This window comes from Falco biarmicus, chromosome Z (assembly GCF_023638135.1).
Source record: "Falco biarmicus isolate bFalBia1 chromosome Z, bFalBia1.pri, whole genome shotgun sequence".
Taxonomy (NCBI): Eukaryota; Metazoa; Chordata; class Aves; order Falconiformes; family Falconidae; genus Falco; species Falco biarmicus.
In genome coordinates, this window is record NC_079311.1 from 51,833,505 (window position 1) to 51,852,835 (window position 19,331).

At 40.3% G+C, this 19,331-nt stretch overlaps 1 protein-coding gene across 18 annotated transcripts in view; it reads left to right on the forward strand.

Annotated features, from left to right (window-relative positions):
- The first annotated feature begins 18,428 nt into the window (after window positions 1–18,428).
- Window positions 18,429–19,331, forward strand: part of MPDZ (multiple PDZ domain crumbs cell polarity complex component) — a 99,387-nt gene continuing 98,484 nt past the window's right edge. For 13 of the 18 annotated variants that reach the window (XM_056324536.1, XM_056324541.1, XM_056324538.1 and 10 more), the window contains exon 1: window positions 18,430–18,993. The gene's annotated coding sequence lies outside the window, so the exon portion shown is untranslated. Of the gene's footprint in view, window positions 18,994–19,331 lie in introns of all 18 variants that reach the window. The other 5 variants (XM_056324531.1, XM_056324533.1, XM_056324537.1 and 2 more) reach the window with 2 other exon arrangements.

Sequence of the window (19,331 nt, forward strand, 5' to 3'; positions counted from 1 at the left end):
ATAACTCTCACTGCTGAAGATCCCCTTCAGTAAAAGGAGGTTCAGCAGTCTTCCAAAGGTATTAAAAAAAGGAGTCAAGAGTGGCTGCTTTCCTTACGCCTGCCCAGTTCACCTTTACTTTTTGGAACACAACCATGCAATATAGAGAGCAGGGGAACATAACTACCCGCTTGAACTTAGTCTTTGAGTAAGCTAGCAGTGCTTCATATCTCATTAAGTTATGTCAAGCATTCATTACAAAGCTATAGGAATTTGAGCATCTTGCTCTCTCATGGCAGTGCAGAATTAGTATGTTGGCGCACAATTGGTACTTGCTGAGTCCTGGGAAGACAAAGCCAGGATGAAGGAGGGTTTAGCCAAGTTGCATATGTTGTTAAGTGACGCCACCATCTGGTGAGCTACCATTTTTCACGGCAGATTGTCATGAGACCCTCCACCAGCTGAGCAGTCATTCCAAAGGTTATGGTGTGAGCACAGCTCACCTGCGTTTGGACAGATGCCCCTCTAGGGACCAGGGTGAGGACAGTTTTTCAGGGTCAGTCAAGGTTGTGAAGGAAAGCAGGCACTTCAGCAATGAGCAGAGATGTGTGACAGTGAGATCCTAGCTGGGTATGCACTTTGTGATTTCCCTACTGGGGTGAATTTTGTGACCTACTGGTGAGGCCAAGACACCTAAGGGTTTTTAAAGCACCGAAAGCTCTTGCAGATGCAGTAAGCATGAAGATCTTATATGGTGAAGGCATGACAAAGTGAACACTCAGGCAGGAAATATTGGCAAAGTCTGAATGATTATGCAGCTTGGCAATTCAAGACAGGCACTCTCCTATCACTTTTTAAAATTATTTTTAAGTTTAAGTAAAATATAATAGCACTTCATTAAATACAACCCTCTCTCTCAGAAAGTCTGTACTTGCTATGTTTTATTATATAAAATTTATTTTCTGTCTGATGGTTACAAACCTTCATCTCTCTTTTCAACTTTTTTTACTGAGGGGACCAAGTATCCCTTGCATTTTGTCAAAGTATCAATGACTAATTTTAGATGTTTAGCTCTTCAGAGAGAAATATGTGTAAAGTTTTTCTCTCTTTCATAGTGACGAGCACTCCTCATGTAGTACCTATTGCTGTGTGACAGAGAGAAGTACTGGAGAAACAGGCGACAGGCTTTGCAGTGTTAAATATTACTTTCCATTTGCCTACAGGGGTCTGTTGATTTTAAAAGGCTAGTCCATCCCTTAATAAAGAATATCTATTCTTCTCCATCTTTGATCCTAACCACATTTCCCAGGCTGTATATTAACTACAGTCTCCCGAGTGCCTGATTTGATGTATCTGGTCAGAGAATTTAGTATCGCTGAAACATGTTCATCCCAAGCTCTGTAACCACCTTCCTGTACTGGATATTATGTACTTCATACATCTTAATGCCAGCTGTCTGGTAATAATCAGTAATCTGGGACTGATTATTGACTTTCAGGAGAACTGTGGAGATTGTAAATAATACAGTCTGTTAAGTTTGACAAAGAGATGTTAAACTTTCTACGATTCATGAAGCTAAGAAGGATTTTAGTCAAGAACAGACCTGTTCCTTATTACCTTGGCATCTTTAGAGAACAGCCTGCACACAAATGACAAATTATTAATGAAAGATTCCACCTCATTGTAGAAAACCCATATTTGTGCACAGCCAAGACTCAGATAACAGGAGTCAGAGGGAGGAGACAGGAGCCTGTGTCTTGGTGAAATTCCTCCATTTCAATCCACTCTGATCTGCATTCCACCTTGAGGGTTCTTATATGAGTTTCTAAAATCCTAAAGAAGTAGAGCCATTTGTGCATAATGACTTTGTTGTAACTTGATAGTAGTATGTCCAAGTTTCTTTAAAATGTGTCGTTTAATAGTCATTTTTTTCTTCTCTCTGCTTCTCCTTCTTAGTTTTCAGGTAAACACCTCAACCGATTTCATTCTGCATGATGGCCATGGACTTTGGGTTTTGGAGTGAGTTTTCTGTTCCTCTGTCAATAGTTAATGACATTGCTAACACATCAATCATCATGAAGAATCTAATTTTGTGTTCTGCTTTAGGGGTAAGAAGTATCATCACTATTGCAGGCTAAAATAAATAATCACAGCTTTGGCATATGAAAACTTAAAATAAGAAAGAACACCATCATCAGCTATTTTACTTTTTAATGTGATTAGAAATCTACCAATTCAACTTATTTGGTTCCACCAACTTAACCACCTATATAAGACACCATACACAAGCATATTTGTGGAACAAAAGATAGGTGTGTATACGAGTATAACAGGAATGTGAAATATGTATGTGGGGTTCAAACTAAAGAAAATTCTTTCTGCTTAGCTTGGATCTCATCATTTGCGTGAATAAAATTTCTTTGAAAATTCCTCCCTGAGACAAAACAGGACTTAATCAAGCCTCTTGTAGCATTTGTCGTTTTAACCTCCAGTTTGTAAACATTTTGCTATCTTCACATGTCAAAGTTGCAGGAGAGCAGATAGCTGTCAGAGCGGTTCAAATCCAGAGACAGAAGCCAGGCCTTTGTATTTCCAGTCTTGTGTCCTGTGGATCAATTTGTCATCTATGCAAGAACAGCTGAAGAATCGAGAAAAGCATATCCACTGTACATGGAGGAGCAGAGTGAGAAGCCTGTCACAGCCACACTTTAAGTGCAAGTGCTCTTCTCAACAGTCATCCCAAGGTGCCTCAAAACAAACATGAAAATGATACAGAAGTCCCACAGCAGGACAGTTAAAAACATATACATTAAAAATAACCAAACTGACACAAGAATGAGAAGTACATTACAACACTGCTCAATTAATATTCCTCAGTAGGGATGAAGGCTAGCACCAGCATGGAAATGAGATGCTGCACTACCCCTTTGGCTTTCTTGTCTTAGGGTCAGTCTACATGGGGGTTCACATCCTGACTCTGCCCCAGAGTGCTCTACCAGGGAGACCCAGGCACCCACCATGCTCCCCCCACCTCCCCACATCTCCTCTCCCTTATATCCAGGGCAAGGAAATGTCAGCATGCTCACAGGAACGTAACGAAGCAAGCAACATCCAGGTGCCTGGAAGTCTGCTTAGCTGTGACTCTCATTTCCTTGGGCTTATTTCAGAATCTCTGTGGAGGATGGTGAGGATAAGCATCTTGAATGTAATAGGAAAATGTCAGAGACATAAAAGTAAGCTGGAATTTGACATAGTGTGAGTTAGTATCTACTGTTTCTTATCAGTGACCAGTTTGCCTAGGTGGCATTTGAAGGCCTTGGAAAAGGATCATCTGTTTGTGGCAGCCAAAGCAGCTGACTGAGAAGGTACATCTCATTTTTGATTCTTTATTTTGATGGATGCTACTGATCTGTTTTGGCCTGAGGTAAGCAAAACAAAGGTGTGTTAAGGATTCAGTGTTCAGAGTATTGACACTTAATAATGTTTGCATCCAGGATCCAGGCTTTTTTAAACAGCACAGTCATGTATCATCAAATGTGTGTGCATCGTTTACCGAGGAAAAGACACTTGTGGTGTGTGGTATGTTGTTGTAGCTATTAGACTATCAGAACTGGTGGGGTGAGTATAATACATTGCCCCAAATACAGATTTGTAGTTATATTGGTGCTACTCATGGCGCTAGTTTTGCAGCTCTTTGGGATTCCTTCAGGATAGGGGTTAATCAGGATTTCAACCCAAGGAGCAAGATATTAGAAAGAGAATAAAAGGAGGTGAAACAGTATGACAGTACCGTAGGAAAATAAACCTTCCAGACCAGAGCTGATAAATGTGAGTTTGCTATGCCCCTGTGCAGAGGTATGAGGTAGCAATAGCTCTGCACTTGTTAAGGCTATTGTCATGCTATTCCTACCTCCTCTTTACTTTGAGGGTTAACCAATTCCAAGGTCTCTGCCTATTGACTACCTCAAGCTTTATTCAAACTTCATGTCCTTGAAATTCAAGAGAAACATTTTGTGATATAGACTTAATGGAACATCAGTTGCAGTCCTCTCAGCTCTGGACTTGTCCTGGAAAGGTCAGAGAAAACTACAGTTATCTTTCGTAAACTGTAGTTGTCCCTTTGGATGGATTCATAATCCCAGGTTCTGGTTGGAAGAAGCCAAATCCCAATACCTACTTCTGCAAGTGCTACGAATTCTTTAATGTATGAACAAGTGGTTTTGGAAAGAAAATGGAATATTAGAGCTCCTGTTCAGCAAGTAAAGAAGATGCCTAGAAAATACTTTTGACATTTTTAGCACTGAAAATCTCTTCAAGCTCTTGACACTATAAATGAATCCATTTAAAAAGTACAGACTCAAACATTTCAAAAACTGTCAGACTGTTTAACGATATATTAACTTTCATCACTATACTTTCATTTGTCTGCACCAGTCAATATGAAGAATATACTCCGCTGTAATGTAGTTTAGTTCCATGATTGTACTGACATCTACTGGCATAGTAATACTTTTAACTATTAGGTGTGATATATGAGGTAAAAAAATAACAAGCTTGTTAGTTGTGGTATAAGAAAACATCGCTCCCTGCAAGTACTTATTTTACTTTTCTTTTTGCATTAAAACAACCAACTATACTATTGTGCTCACATTTTGCTAATAATGGAATACATCTTCAGGAGTGGCATTTTCATCATAATGAAAAATACGATCACCAGGGTTGCAATTTGAGTATTTTGGCTGGTGTTTTTGTTGGTTGGTGTATCAACAAATTTTAGTTGGTTTTTTAGCACTCCCTAGTCATGCTTTGAAAGGGACTGGGGATGCTACAGGCTAAAGTGGTCCTAAAGAAAAGTCATTGCAATGACATACAAGAGATAGAAAAATTTAATGGTAGGCACAAGTTTTCCGAGTCAAAGTTTAAATATTATGTCAGAGCTGCTGTGTTATCACTCTGACAGCACAGACGCCCTGCAACACAGTCTTTGCATGAGAATAGAAAAGCACCCAATTCTCCTGCAATCGCCTCTGACTGAAGTTATTTTGACACTTCTTGGAGGAGTTTTTAATTTATAGCTGGCCAAGCATGTCATGAAATGGAATGCAATCCCATTAGAAATGAACAAGCTAAAAGGCTGATGGCCGGGAAACAGTACACGGGAATTATTGCTCATCATAAATCATGAGTTTAAAACACAAGAAGACACACAAACCATAACTTTTAAATGTAATAAAACTTCCAACAGAATGTGCCCTCAGCCATTTAACACAAGCAGGAGGTTATGTGAGCCTTTTTTCAAACATCAGTCTGTAACATTCTAATAGATAACTTTTAGATGTTTTTCCTCAAAACCTGAGGAAGAAAAAGTATGCTAAATACCACCTTTTAAATAATGTTTCATTGCTACATTTCAAGCCACATTTCATGGGAAGTCCAACATTGGGAACGTTATCTTGGTTGAGTTCCCTGGTTGCCGAGCAAGATTTTTATTGTGACTAGAGGAGGGGGACACAACGGGTACTACGCCAGTTCAGAAATGGAAAAAGACTAAGAAATGAGATCCCCTGAAATGTAATAAGGCATTTTTATGCCTTGTCATTCAAAGGATCTTTGAAATGGTTTGTGGAATAGCCCATTTAATTACAAAAGTTGCAGTGTATGTATAGCAGCTGTTGTTTGATTTCTGTCTATGCTCATCATTAAATCTATTAACAATATGAGCAAAACACCAACATAACACATTATAGGACTGTGCTACGTTGAATGGAGCAACCCTTGAAATGGTTGATTTACGTTTTACCTGTAGTCTGACAGCAACTACAGTTTTACACACTTCTTAGTGCTTAAACCACGCATCATGGTCTAACTTCAGGCGGCAACAAAGTACCACACAACTGCTCACTCCCTCCTCCCCGCACACCCCGTCTCCACCACCGGTGGGATGAGGAGGAGAATTGGAAAAAAAATTGTCGGTTCAGATAAGAACAAATTAATAACTGAAATAAAATACAATAACAACAATTGTAAAGTAAAGGAGAAAGAGAGTGGAATAAAACACAAGGGGAAAAAACCCCAAAACGGTGGTGCACAACACAATTGCTCACCACCTGTTGACTCATGCCCAGCCAGTCCCCAGGCAGCAATCAGCAGGCCCCAGCCAACATCCCCCCCCCCCCCGCCCCAAGTTTATATACTGAACATGACATTCTATAGTACGGAATATCCCTTTGGCTAGTTCAGGTCCGCTGTCCTGGCTCTGCTCCCTCCCAGCTTCTTGTGCACTTGCTCTCTGGCAGACCATGGGAAACTGAAAAGTCCATGACTTAGAGTAAGCACTACTTAGCAAAAACTGTAACATCCATGTGTTATCAACATTATTCTCATACTAAATCATTGTACCGGCTACTAAGAAGAAAATTAACTCTATCCCAGCTGAAACCAGGACACTGCAGTCAGACAGGAACTACATTTTTACACATTTCTTACATGTGATTATATTTTTTATCTCAGGTTTTGGACTTCATCAAAACAGTAAGATATTTCAAAGTTTTAGATGGAGGAGCAGTAGGCCTGACAAGTGATTAAACACTTAATTTGGGAAGGTGAAAATACTGACAGATGTCTTGATTACCTGTAACTTTGGATGATGAGGATATCTTATACATGTGAACATATATTCTTTGTAAATTAAACATCACAATTACATTAGATAAATTCTTTTATGCTTCAGTCATTATGAGGATACATGACCCACTACAGTTTGCTCAAACTGCTGATAATAAACCTCTTAAATGCTTTCCCTTTACTTACTGACATGTAGTTTTCTAGAACTACAACAAATCACAAGTAATCTGGCCCAATCTAACTATTTTGTCATGACATGATCTCAGTGTGGCATTAAAGCAAGACTTTAGGAATATTAACTAATTTATAATAAATGGTTATTACTTTTAAAATATTTAAGACTATTGAAAAGATATTTAAAAGACTAATTTATTGTTACTATAGATAGTAATAATATGACAAGCAGCTTTTAGTTGGAGCCCTATAACTAAGTATTGCACAAATATTAATTAAAAAGCATAGTTCTTTGGCAGTGTTAATTTATGAGAATTACATTATTTTTATATTTTTCAATACAAAATAGTACTTGAATATCATTTAAGAATTCCTAAGGCTGTGGTAATGGAAAATCTAAACTGACATGCAGGGCTGCAAATAATGGATTTATTTAAGATACTACAGAAGTGCTGCTGTAACTTAAAAACCTGAATATTTGACAATGATAATTTAGCACTCCTGAACAAGCTTAGAGCTTACCTTTTATCTTCCAGCTGTGAGAATAATGTGATAGAACTTGCTCTTTTAAAAAGAAGACAAAGGTGGGGATACTAGTAAGTTGTTACAGATGGTTTTAGAAAATATTTGTATGATTAGATATCATATTTAAATGCCTATATGACTAAATTTTCCATCATTTGCCGTACATATGGTAAAATTTTGCCACCAATGGTCAAATCTACAACTTTATGCCATTAGGCTAGACACCTACCTTTGAAGGACTGTTGCTAAACCCAACAAGGGTTCCAGCATAAACTTGTCAATTCACCGAAGCTGTAACCATGAAAGTGACTTCAGGCAAGCCAGCCTGACTTCCTCTGTAGTCAGGGGCACCACAGTTTAGATCTGTCAGAGCAGGTTCAGAGGGGGGCCACAAAATTGATCAGAGGGCTGGAACCTCTCCTGTGAAGACAGGCTGAGAGATTTGCAGTTTTTGAGCCTGGAGAATTCTCTTATTGCAGCCTTCTACTACTTAAAGTTGGGTTTATAAGAAAGATGTAGAGAGTCTTTTTACTGGGGCCTGTAGACAGGACAAGGGACAACTGTTCAAACTGAAAGAGGTTCAGTTTAGATTGGACGTAAGGAAGAAATTATTTATGATGAGGATGGTAAGACACTGGAACAAGTTGCCCAGGGAATTCGTGAATGCTCGCATCATTGGAAATATTCAAGGCCAGGTTGGATGGGGCTTTGAGCAACCTGGTCTAATGAAAGGTGTCCCTACCCATGGTAGGTGATATGGACTAGATGACCTTCAAAGTTCTCTTCCAAACAAAACCATTCCACAATTCTATGACTTTACCTAGTATACCTATTTTAATAGAATATACTTCCAGTTAGCTACTGCACTTCTTCCAGTAAGGCATCCAGGCACCCAGTAAGGCATTCAGGGACCCTCTTGACTGTTTCTAGAAAAGAGTATGAGAAAATTATGATCATATTTTTCTCTGTCTCATTGTTTTTAATGTCTTCATATTTAAGTCTCTAATAGGTTTTCTTCCATATTTTTTTCTTAAATTTTTATTGATCACATGTAAACTTCTGTCCTGTGGCAAGAAGCTCCACATGTTGCACAAAGAATCATTCCCTTCTGCTTTAATAAGTAACTTATAATTTAATCTGAGTTCTCTTAATACTTGCAGTGGAAAAGACAATGAACTTTTTTTTTGCATTTTCCCTTTTTCTCCCATTTTCTGCTCTACAGCGTCCCTCAATCAATGTTAGCTTTCTGTACCCAAGGACTGTAGCAGCTATTATGGTATCTGTTGGGCAAAAATGTTTGATGTTGCATCAGTCAACTAATAGGTACATCTTCAATTTAAATCATTTTCACTATAAACATTTTTTTTATTTTTGTAAAACAGTGATAGTATGTTAATTGTCTGCATGCACTGTGGATTGTTCATTACCTGTAGTGTATATTTGATAATCATGTGTGTCTACATGATGCAACCACAATGGTACCAGGAGCAGAATGGTTACATTAGCTCAGTGTCCACCTAGCTAAAACACCCTGTTGCCCAGAACTAATTAGCTGAGTCAAGGTCCTGTACTAATGTGGATCTAGTGTTTCTGGTACCTAAGCCATCTCTGAACACCTGAAACTGGGTTGCCTATCTGCACAGCAGTGCATCATGCCACACAGGCATATCTGAAGTGCTAGGTAGCAACAAGAAGCCAGCACTAGTCCCAGCAGCAGCTTGAACCACCCTAGGGACCATTTCTGCAGAGAAATTATGAGGGACCTGATGCCTTTCTTGCTTTATGAGCTTGTAACAGGTTCACCAAGTTGCAGTGACTGATACGCAATTACACTACATGCCTCTCTTCATCTGACACTTGTAAATATAGTCCTTAAATTTCTCTTAGTTTCTCTTGTGTGTTCAACTGATTTATTTACAATTTTGAAAAGAAATTAAGAAACCCTCTTTTGAGCCATCTGCCAAATTAATTTGAAGTATAAATCTCTTTTGTTGATTCTCTCCAAGCTTCTATGCTGAAAGTCTATCAGGTTTATGATTTCACTCATTGGAGAAATGCTTATTGAGTTTTAACAGATGTTCAAATTACTTAATTTCCCGGGTTTGCAATTCCCCCTGGTCTTAATGGCTGTCTTCAGTACCTCTAGGTTACAAGGCATTTATGTTCCCACAGAACATTTGATTTCTCAAATCTCCCATCAAGGTTGAGAAATCACTTATCCCCTGCCATGCTTGTAAGGAAAATACCCTTGTGAGCAATGCATGACTGTCACCGCTGTACTTGGTACACACTCCCCTCTCAGACTGCTGATGCTTATGGCTTAATGAAAGCTTGAAGCAGCTGAAAGTCGGAAGGCGAAACTGGTATATATTTTTTTTTCTCAAAACTGTTTATAACTGGGTGTAAACATACTGTTCCTGAATGAAGTTACAAAGGCAATTTAAGTCTTAGCACACTATTCAAAAGATAAATTTGCCTGGTTAAAGTATTTCAAACATTTCCTTTAAAATTCATATAAAAGGATTCAAATAAAGTTACTCCAAAGTTGAGAGCATTATACAGAGTAAAAGACCTGTTTGGATGCTTTCCTGAGACAAAAAGTAGAAGGTAATGAATCTGGAGCTGGATCTGAAGGAAACGTGCTTAGTCCAACTTGGTATACGCTTTTAAATACATTAGATGCTACTCCTTGCTATGCCTTTCAGGGCCTTGGTTGAAGTACTGAAATATGGGCAGAAAGCATTTGTTGTCTTAATAAAATGATGCTGGGCCAAAAGCTGCCTTAACAAAGAAGAACATAGACAAATCTCTCCCCCTCCTTAGACTGAGGCATCTCCTATCATGTGAAGTTTATGAATCATGAAGTTCTTGGGCCAGCTGATACCTGAAACAAAAGCCTGCTCCTTTTCATGCAGAATACAGATGTCCACATGTACACAGAGTAGTTTGGTGGGCAGATTCCCCACCTGGAGTGTAGCAGACACTGATTCAGTTTTCATTCCTCCCTTTGTTTGGACTGAGGGGTCTCTTGATCTACCATCACATTCCTGGATTGAGCTAAGTTAAAGACTTGTTTTTAAATGCCAATAATGCCATGTTTTAATTTATGAGGACTGTGAGATAGAACACTGTCTGTGTCAAATGCAGGGACTGTGCCCAGCTCAGCATACCATTCGCTAGAATAGTCTAGGTTATTTTTGCAAGAAATGTGAGTTTAAAACCCTTCCAACAGGGTTTTCAATTAATTTGTCTGAGTGTCAAATTATTCTTTAAAAATGGTGAAGAAGTAGGATGCCCTTTGGTCATTGTGGTACCGGTGCAGGAAAGTTTCTAACCGAGAAGTCTGGGTACAGACCTCAAAATCAGGTAGAAAAATGTCTGGTTTATGAATTCCAGCAGGGCTTACCTGAGAGTAGACCAAAAGCATATCAGGAAACAAAGATGGAGTCATCTGGGTAAATTCAATGTCACAAACATAATGCTGACAGATCTCAAGTTGTGTAGACCCAGACAGCAGACTTGGATGGGGCTGTGTTGCGTGTAATGACAGTGGTAGCTTATACATATCTGGAAAAAGGCTCTTTGATCTCTTCAGCTTGAGTAAATTCTCTAAGAACTATTTCTCTGTTTCTGAGGATAGTTTCAATATCCAGGTCCAACATTTATTTTGCTAAAAAGGAATGGGCAGTGGCAGTATTAGGAAAAGCATCTGAAGAAGACATCTGCAGTGCAGATGACCTTGCAAGCATAGATTTCTGAAGGCACCAGCAACGTTCCTGCAATGCAGTCCACATGAGTTGTCATTCATTAGGTTCCAGAAAAGGAGAACACACAGAGTAACCTGGGAGAGGGAAGGAGAAACACTGCTTGTAGCCCTATGAGTAGGATGATGGTTTCTGCGCTGTGGGGCAGGGGGCTGTATGCAAACTAGTGGTCTAAGTTTGGATACAGGTACTTCCAGCTAGTTTAGGCAAAGAGCAGTCCTAAAAACTACACAGATTTTCCTCCTGCCACCAGCTTCCCTCCTGTCTCTCTTGTCAAGTCTTCCCTATTGAAAAGCACTCAAGGAGGTGTAGAACCATGTCTCTTGCTGTCTGCAGCAGCTCCTTTCGGCTGTTAAAAGCAGCATTTTACAAACCAGATGTGCATTTTGGATCTTCTTAATGTTCAAGAATGTCTGTGTATGTTAAGGCAATACAAGGTTATAAGATATAATAAGCTTAATAATTTTATGTCGTTTACCTTTCATGTTTCAGAAGCTGCCTGGGCATTTAGAGTTCTGTTATTCAAAGCTCAAGTTCTCATTGATACAGACATGAGACAGAAAGCATAGGAGGGAAAGGGTGATTTTTCTTTAGTTGGGTTTAGTTTATTTTCTGAAATGATATTAGTATTCTTCATTTGTCCTGCATACAAATTAGATTCAGAGTTCAAATATTAACAGCAGCTTTAAAATTCATCACTTTGCAGTTGTTAAATCCATTTCCTCTTGGTTTGTCCCCTTGGCAACAAAAATTAAAAGGCAATCGTGTGATGAAAAAAATAACGCAGCTCATCTGAGCCTGTCTTTGCATAACACATTTTGAGATTCTGACTGGTTGTAGACTTGATGTTTGCTCAATCCAAAAAACTGGAGGAAGTTTATGAGTGCCTTGAGGTCCTGTCCTGTGCTCTGCACACTGCATGAAACCTTAAAAGGCTGGGGAAAAAATGGCGACTTTGTGAATGACAGTGGCGACACCAGCTAGCTAGAAACTAAACTGTTTTCTGCAAAGTTCTAAGTACAGATGGGCAACCATTTTACTCCTGAAAGTGAGGAGTTCATCTTACTACAGTTGCGTGGCTTTACATGGAATATCTGTTCCTATTCTTACAATGGAAGATTCTGGCACTTACTGAATAGCTAAGGGCATATTTCCACATTTAATATCAAGGTGTTTAAGAGCTTTTCATGGAAATATCACTGTGAGAAGGAACCCTTATCTAAAAGTGCACTGTAATAGAAAGAAAGGATTTACTGAATTAGCTTCCAGCTTTACCACAGCTTTTTTAAAGTTGGTGAGAGTGCAGTTGAACTAAATTTATAATCACTTCATTTGCTAAAGATGTTTTTGCTTAGTACTAAATTCCTATGAATGAAATTCCTAAGAATGAAGTAAAATGGACCTTTCAGTTATCATATACTTGCAGAACTGGGCTTATTCCAGAAACACCAACCTTTTAAGTATTTTAGTCAGTTCAAACCTTTTTCCTCATGGTGGTTTTCAGTTTTTCTTAGTACTTTCTTGGTGGTGTGTAGGAACAGTGAAGTCCTTTGCAGTGGCTGAGCACGTACAGTGGAAGGCAAGTCCATCAGCAATCAAAGCACATTGTAAAGATTTTTACATCAGTGAACCTGCCTGAGACCTTAAAAACTTGTCCAGTTACAGACATGCTCATTCAGAGCTGGGCCAACAGTCTGTAGCACAAAGCACCAGAAGCTTCCTCCTTTCATCCAGTTCACTGAATAGGAGGTATTCTCAATATGGGAAATGGTCCCCCTACTCGTCCTGTTTTTACAGGTGCTGATCTTGCTAGACAAATAGCATTGGTATAGGATAACAGGGATAATGGCTAATAAAGATTTTTTCCTGGGTAGCCTCTTCAAGAGATCAGAGCTATTCCTTCAGATATGTCACCTGCCATCCACAAATGACTGGGTGGATGCGAATGAGCAATACGTAGTTTTCAAGTTCCTAGGCAGAGGGACATGTACTTGGCATGTTTGGAATTTAGACTCAAAATCTCCATACTGACACCAACACCAACACTGTGTTGGTAATACCTAGTCTGTAATAATCAGATATTCAAATCAGCTATGTATTAATGGTATTAATTGCAGTTGATAATACCAGTAATATGCACAGCCTTAGTCCTAAACCAAAGCACAGCTACAACATAAGTAAGGTGCAAGAGGACACATGTACATTTGGGCCTCTTTTCTACACTTAAAATTGAGAGAGATCACACAGAGCCATGTGGAAACAGCCCTTTTGGAAGAGCATCTGTGGAAGGTCATAAAGGATGGCTGTTTGCAAGACCTCTGTCCACACAATGACTTGGCAAAGCGATCTGTAACTATTCATTGCCCTTTCAAACACACTACAGCTCTGAAGCTGGTCCTTGTCTGGGGCTGGGAGATAGCATTTTGATGGTCCAATAGGTAGGGAACTGTTTATCCGAAATGGGTAATATCATGACTGTTTTGGGGAACAAAAGGCTGCAAATGCAGAGCTGTATTTCCCCAAAGTTTTTAACTCTGAAACACACCGAAACCAGAAGCACCCCTCCAGTTTCACAGTTTGGATCAGAAGGAAAGAATTGAAGAATGATGTGTATTCTTAAATCTGCATCATACACTGTATAGGGCAGGATCTCAGACACACTGAGTAGCTAAACAGTGTATACAGAGGAAAATACGAGCTATTTGGACAGTGATAAACTGCAGAGCCATATGACAAGTTGATCTAGCAGTATGTCTGCTCTGCTTTACTTCAGTTTCACCAACTCATCTTCAAGAGGATTTGTTCTGAAACTAAATCAACCTGCCAGAGAAATATTTCCCTTCCCTCCTATAAATATGGCTCCCTCCCATCTAATGTACTGCAGTTTACCTGGCTTTAAAACTGGTTAATTACAAGGCATTTGTTCACATAAATTTATATCTCTGTTCTGATATTCTAACACTTAGGGAAGAGGTGATACCATTTTCAATACGTAATGTTAACATGATCAGCTGCATACAAACTCCTGACCTCGTCAGGTCAGTTCCTCCCATTCTGATTTTTTTAAAACTCAAGGAAATCTCATGGAGGACCTAACAATTTTTCTAACACAAAATCTATTAATGAGATATTGTCTCGCCTTTTCAACACTGGAACAACTGTTGCATTGACAAGTACCCCAGATCATATGTTGCTCTGGACTGTGTCCCTTGAGGCACTTCCGAAAAGTCAATTAGATCATCTGAGAGTGGGGGTCTATCAAATATGTGGCCACCTTTGGCAAAACACAACATTTGGGGAAAAAAAAAAAAAAAAAAGCCTTAATCTGACGAGACCAGACTCTCCTTGTAGATATTAAGTGTCTGTAAAATCTACAATAAGGTTAATAATCTTTGTCACTTATTTGGCTTCACATCTCTGCTATGGGCAAGGCCTGTGGTTTTAAACAATCCTGTTTGTGTGTAAATAAATGCCCTTTTAATTTGCTATAATTTCAAGTATTTTGTTTTGTAGTTACAAATAATTAACATACCTTTTATGATTTTTTTTAACCTTACGGGGCATACTTTCTCTTCTATGCACATGTGTAACCTCCAATAGCAATACTAACAGTTATGAAGTATGTCCCCAGGAGAGGCAATTTCCCTAAAAAGCTTTAAAATGTAAATCTATGCACCATTCTTGCCAACATGTATGCTCCAGTAAGTGAGATAATATTCTGTACTTGCCAGCATAATAATCCAAAAATTGAATAAATTCCAAGCACCAAAGTTAAGAGAAAGTTCCTAATTTAAACTCTGCATAACAACATGCATGGTGTTACCTCCAACTGCATAGGTACTTATTGCCATATGACTTTTGAAGCGTAACTTCTATGTTGAGGTGATGGAGAAGAGTGTTGTATTTAATTTGATTGTATGCTTTTGCATACATAGTATACATACACATAGTATAAATTCTGAAAAATGCAGTACAAAACTATTGTATTCTAAAGAGCTCCACGAAAAAGAAAGATAGCAATTCAGCCTTATTTGGATAGATAAGGACAGAATGCATAACCACATACTTAGCATATTTAGATTAGCAGCTATAGCAATTACGATCATAGTTACCTTTGATGTCAGATTGGTTTTCTACAGTTTAATTCCATTTATGCAACGGATTACTCTTGGTTTACACATCTGGGAATAACATTTGATCTACGTTCATTGCCATTTTCTAACAAGGCAGATTGTTATTAGTTGAGTTTAACCTAAAATTTGAGTAAATGCTCTGCTGAAAAGTGTAATATTGTGTCAGTGCATGCGTAAATACACATGAATATACATTTAAAAATGATGCTGTAATACTGAAGAGTAAGGCTATAAAAGCAGAAATGTATTAAATTTTCAATTAAGGTAGAGTTTATGAAAAGGGTTTACTGGTCTCTTTTTATGTTTTATTCTAGTTTAGAGATGGAAATGTTCAAGCATAAATATAAAATATATAAATATTTCTGAGTCCTTCCTCTCAGAATTCTTCTAGGTCCCTAAAATATATATCCTACCCATTCTGCAGTGGTGCATGCAACACCAACGCCCATACCAAAATATAATACCCAGAGTGATGAAACAATTTCTGTTATAAATACAACTTTTTTTTTTTTTTTTGGTTAGGAAATAAATTGACACATGCCGTAAATGTTGTCAAATGTGTTTCATAAGCAATATCCTTCTCACAGTGAAGTCAATGTTTGTGACTCAGAGCAGGATCAGACTCTCGCTCCCATTGCACTTGTGAGATCCTGTTCCCATTACTATTTTAAAAGACTGCATTCCCAACAGTGGTCTGATGAATGATTTAATAGACACGCAGCCTTGTTTTTGGTGCCCCTGTTATTTCTGTAGACTTTTTACTCTGAGTTTACTTCTTCATGTTTTCTAATAAATCTAAGCAGTACTTTATTATTAATTGGTGCTATTTTACCAGCAGTATGTAAATCAGGAAGACAGACATCTCATCCAATATTGATACTTACACCATGAGTATATTGTAAATTGGCTTGAGAAATTAAATATTACTGGAGATTAATACTGGAGAACATAAAATGTTGGGGTTTTTTTCACTTCCCCTTCATCTTCTCCTTAAGAATCCTTTCTGACAGAATATTATATCATGGCTTTTGTGGTCATAATGGTCTTTTGAAGAAAGTTTATGTTTTAAAAAAAGTGCTTGCAGTTCTTACTTAAAATCACATGGAGAAATGTATGTAGATATGTAATTTATTTTTTTAGTTTGTAAACATGTTTAGACTTGAAATACAGAGTAGATTGGCTTTCCTCAAATTTTAAGGACATTTTAAGGGCAGCGTCTCGCAAAATTATACAACATTGAAGGCCACACTACTCACACTAACAAAGCCATCACACAGCTTAAACATTATGTGTCACTGTGCATCACTTAACCCATCCTGGGGAATCCTTAATACTTTTGAGACCCTCTTTTTCTGGGAAGAGGATGGAGAAGTAACATGGTTTCCTCACTGTGGAATCAGTGAAATGATTATCTTTTTAATAACTACTTTATAACGTGTCTGGCAAAGAAATGAGTAAATACTAATTGCTTATGTCTTTCTAGTTATCTTTCTAAACCTGTTAGCAGGTATACCCCCAAGACCACTAAGGTACTCCAACCCCTAACAGTTTGCTTTGCTATTGCCTAGATCTGTGCCTGCATAGCTCTTCATCAGAGTCATCAGGTACCATATACGAGAGCTCATGCGATGCTAATTCCCCTTACAGATGTGCTGTATGTTTACTTTGTGGGTACAGCTGTGTTAGCATAATTATACGCATGCAAATATTTTCAATACAGGCAATGTCTAAGGTAGTGTCATGTCTTGAACTTCTGTAGGTATAATCTAGTTAATATATACATCAAGGGACTAGACAAAATCTGGATATAATTGAAAATGCATTTCTACTTAATAATAGCAGTTTGCATGTTAAAAAAGTATCTGAAAGGTACATCCCATATAAACACAAATTGCACTGGAAAGAACTATTACACAGTGATGTTTTTCTACATGAGGAGCAAAATACCATTTAGCCTAATTTTGACCGGCTTTTAGCTCCAAATGAACTTACTAGAGTCACCATACTTTATTTCAGTAGAGTGCCACAGTTAAAGCCAGAGCAATAGAGAAAAGAACAATAGCTGTCTGGTTTTGCACTTACCTAATATACTGTGGCTTATTTAGTGAACAAAGATACATGCCAACAGTACTTTATTTTTAAGATTTTGTTCTGGATTCAATAAAGGCTCATGTAACACAGAAAGCCGCTGGGACAGTTTATAGAGCATTGAATGTCCTAGCTATAGCAAACAAAGCCTCTAGATTTGATTTAAAAAAGCAGTATGTTCACCAGCATACACTGGATTGAACAACGTAGCCTGTGAATAAAATCTTGGAAATTATTTTTCCTAAGTTAAGAAGCAGAAGAATGATTGTTATACAGGGGTAATTACATGCGTATTTTAATATACAGCAGAGGAAAAAGGTAGCTAATCATTTGGAGTTCTTCAGTCTGCCAACTGTAATAAGCAAGAGATTGTTTGGAGGGCCAACTTTTTTCAGAAGTTAACCTTCCAAATAAAAAAAAATAAAATACAAAAAGATGTATTTCTTAAAAGTTACATGATGCATGTTCTTCTTGTGAAAGTGTGTGTACCAGGACTGCATTTATCGATCCTTTCAAACAAACAGGGCAGTATTCCATTCTATCTCCAAAACAGTAACTTTGTTTGTGGGACAAAACAACTACCCCAAACAACTACCACTTGAATAGGGTTCTAATCCATTTGGAGAAAGAACCAAACCAAGTCAGAAGGCAAGCAGAGGAAGCTCACATCGCTGGCGTGCCCAGCCGAACAGCCCGGAACATTTCCCCTGTGCGGGGTGTCACCTCAGGGCAGCTGCCCGAGCATCATCTACAACAGAGTTGTCCCCTGGCAAGGAGAAGGGGACACTGTGATCCTGCTGACGTTTGCTGGGTGAAGCAAAGTTAAAAAACAGCAAAATACTTCCACCTTCTGAAGAACTTTTTTTTTTATTATTTTTTATTTTTTATGGTCATTGCAAACACTCCGTGTTATAATCTCAAGATGTGCATACGTGAAAGGTACGCGGCATCTTTGCTTTTAGGTAAGAGACTTAACTACCTGGTGCTTAGGAGCAAAGCCCCGTTCATGTTCATCACCCCTACGCCCTCGGTCATCATTTTGCCTAACGTCACCGTGGGCTGTAGGTTTTCTTTTAAACATTTCCAGGCGTCTCCCACCCTCTTCCGCTGCAGTGCAGGCGCCCCTTGCCGGGGCAGGAGGGCCGGCGGCCGGCCGGCGGGGCAGCCCCGCCGCAGGAGGCACGGCACCCCCGGCAGAGGCGGCCCGCCGCTGCCGCCCTCACCTCACGGGCAAACCGCCTGCCTCGGAGGCCGGGGAGGCAAAGCCAGGGCGGCCCAGCTCCTCGGCGTCCTCCCCGGCGAGGCGTGCGCTCCGCCGCCCAGCCCCTCCGCCGCCGTGCCTGCAGCCGGGGAGAGAGAAACTTCGCTGGAAGAGCTGCGAGCCGCCGCGCCGCGGCGGGGAGGGCGCGGGCCGGGGAAGCCCCCAAACGTGCCCCCCCTCGACACCTCCGCCCCCCGCTGCCGGGATGCGGCTGCAGCCCCGCCCGCCCCAGCCAGCCCCGGGGGGCGCCGCTCCCGGAGACCCACCGCGGGGGGGTCCGCGCCCGGGCCGGGCCGGGGGGGCTGCGGGGCAGGATTAGGTTTCAGACCGCCGGGGCGTGCCTGAGCGCGCTTCCCCCGCGGCGCGACTCGGCGCCGTTACTTGGGGGCGAGAAGGACGAAGGCGGAGAGCGGGGCCGGGCAGGGAGACCCGCCGAGCTGCCGGGGTAAGCGGGGCGCTGGGCCGTGCCGGGCGGCGGAGCAGGGTGAGCCCGCCCGTCGTCTGCCGGGGGCGCGGGCAGGGCGGGGAGGGACCCACCGTGTCGCCGGAGTTGTGAGCGGCCTTTCGAAACGTATTTATCGCGCGAAGTTTTGTTTATTACTGTTCTGTTGATGCGCCGCGTTTTGCCGGGGCCGGGGGGAGAGCGGGTGGAGGAGAGAGTCCGGGGAGCCACGGGGGGGGCTGAGCTTGTTGCTGCCGCCCCCCGCCCCCCCCCCCCCCCCCCCCCCCGGGCCAGACTGCCGGCGAGCGGCGGGGAGCGGCGCTGGGGGCCGGGCCGCGGCT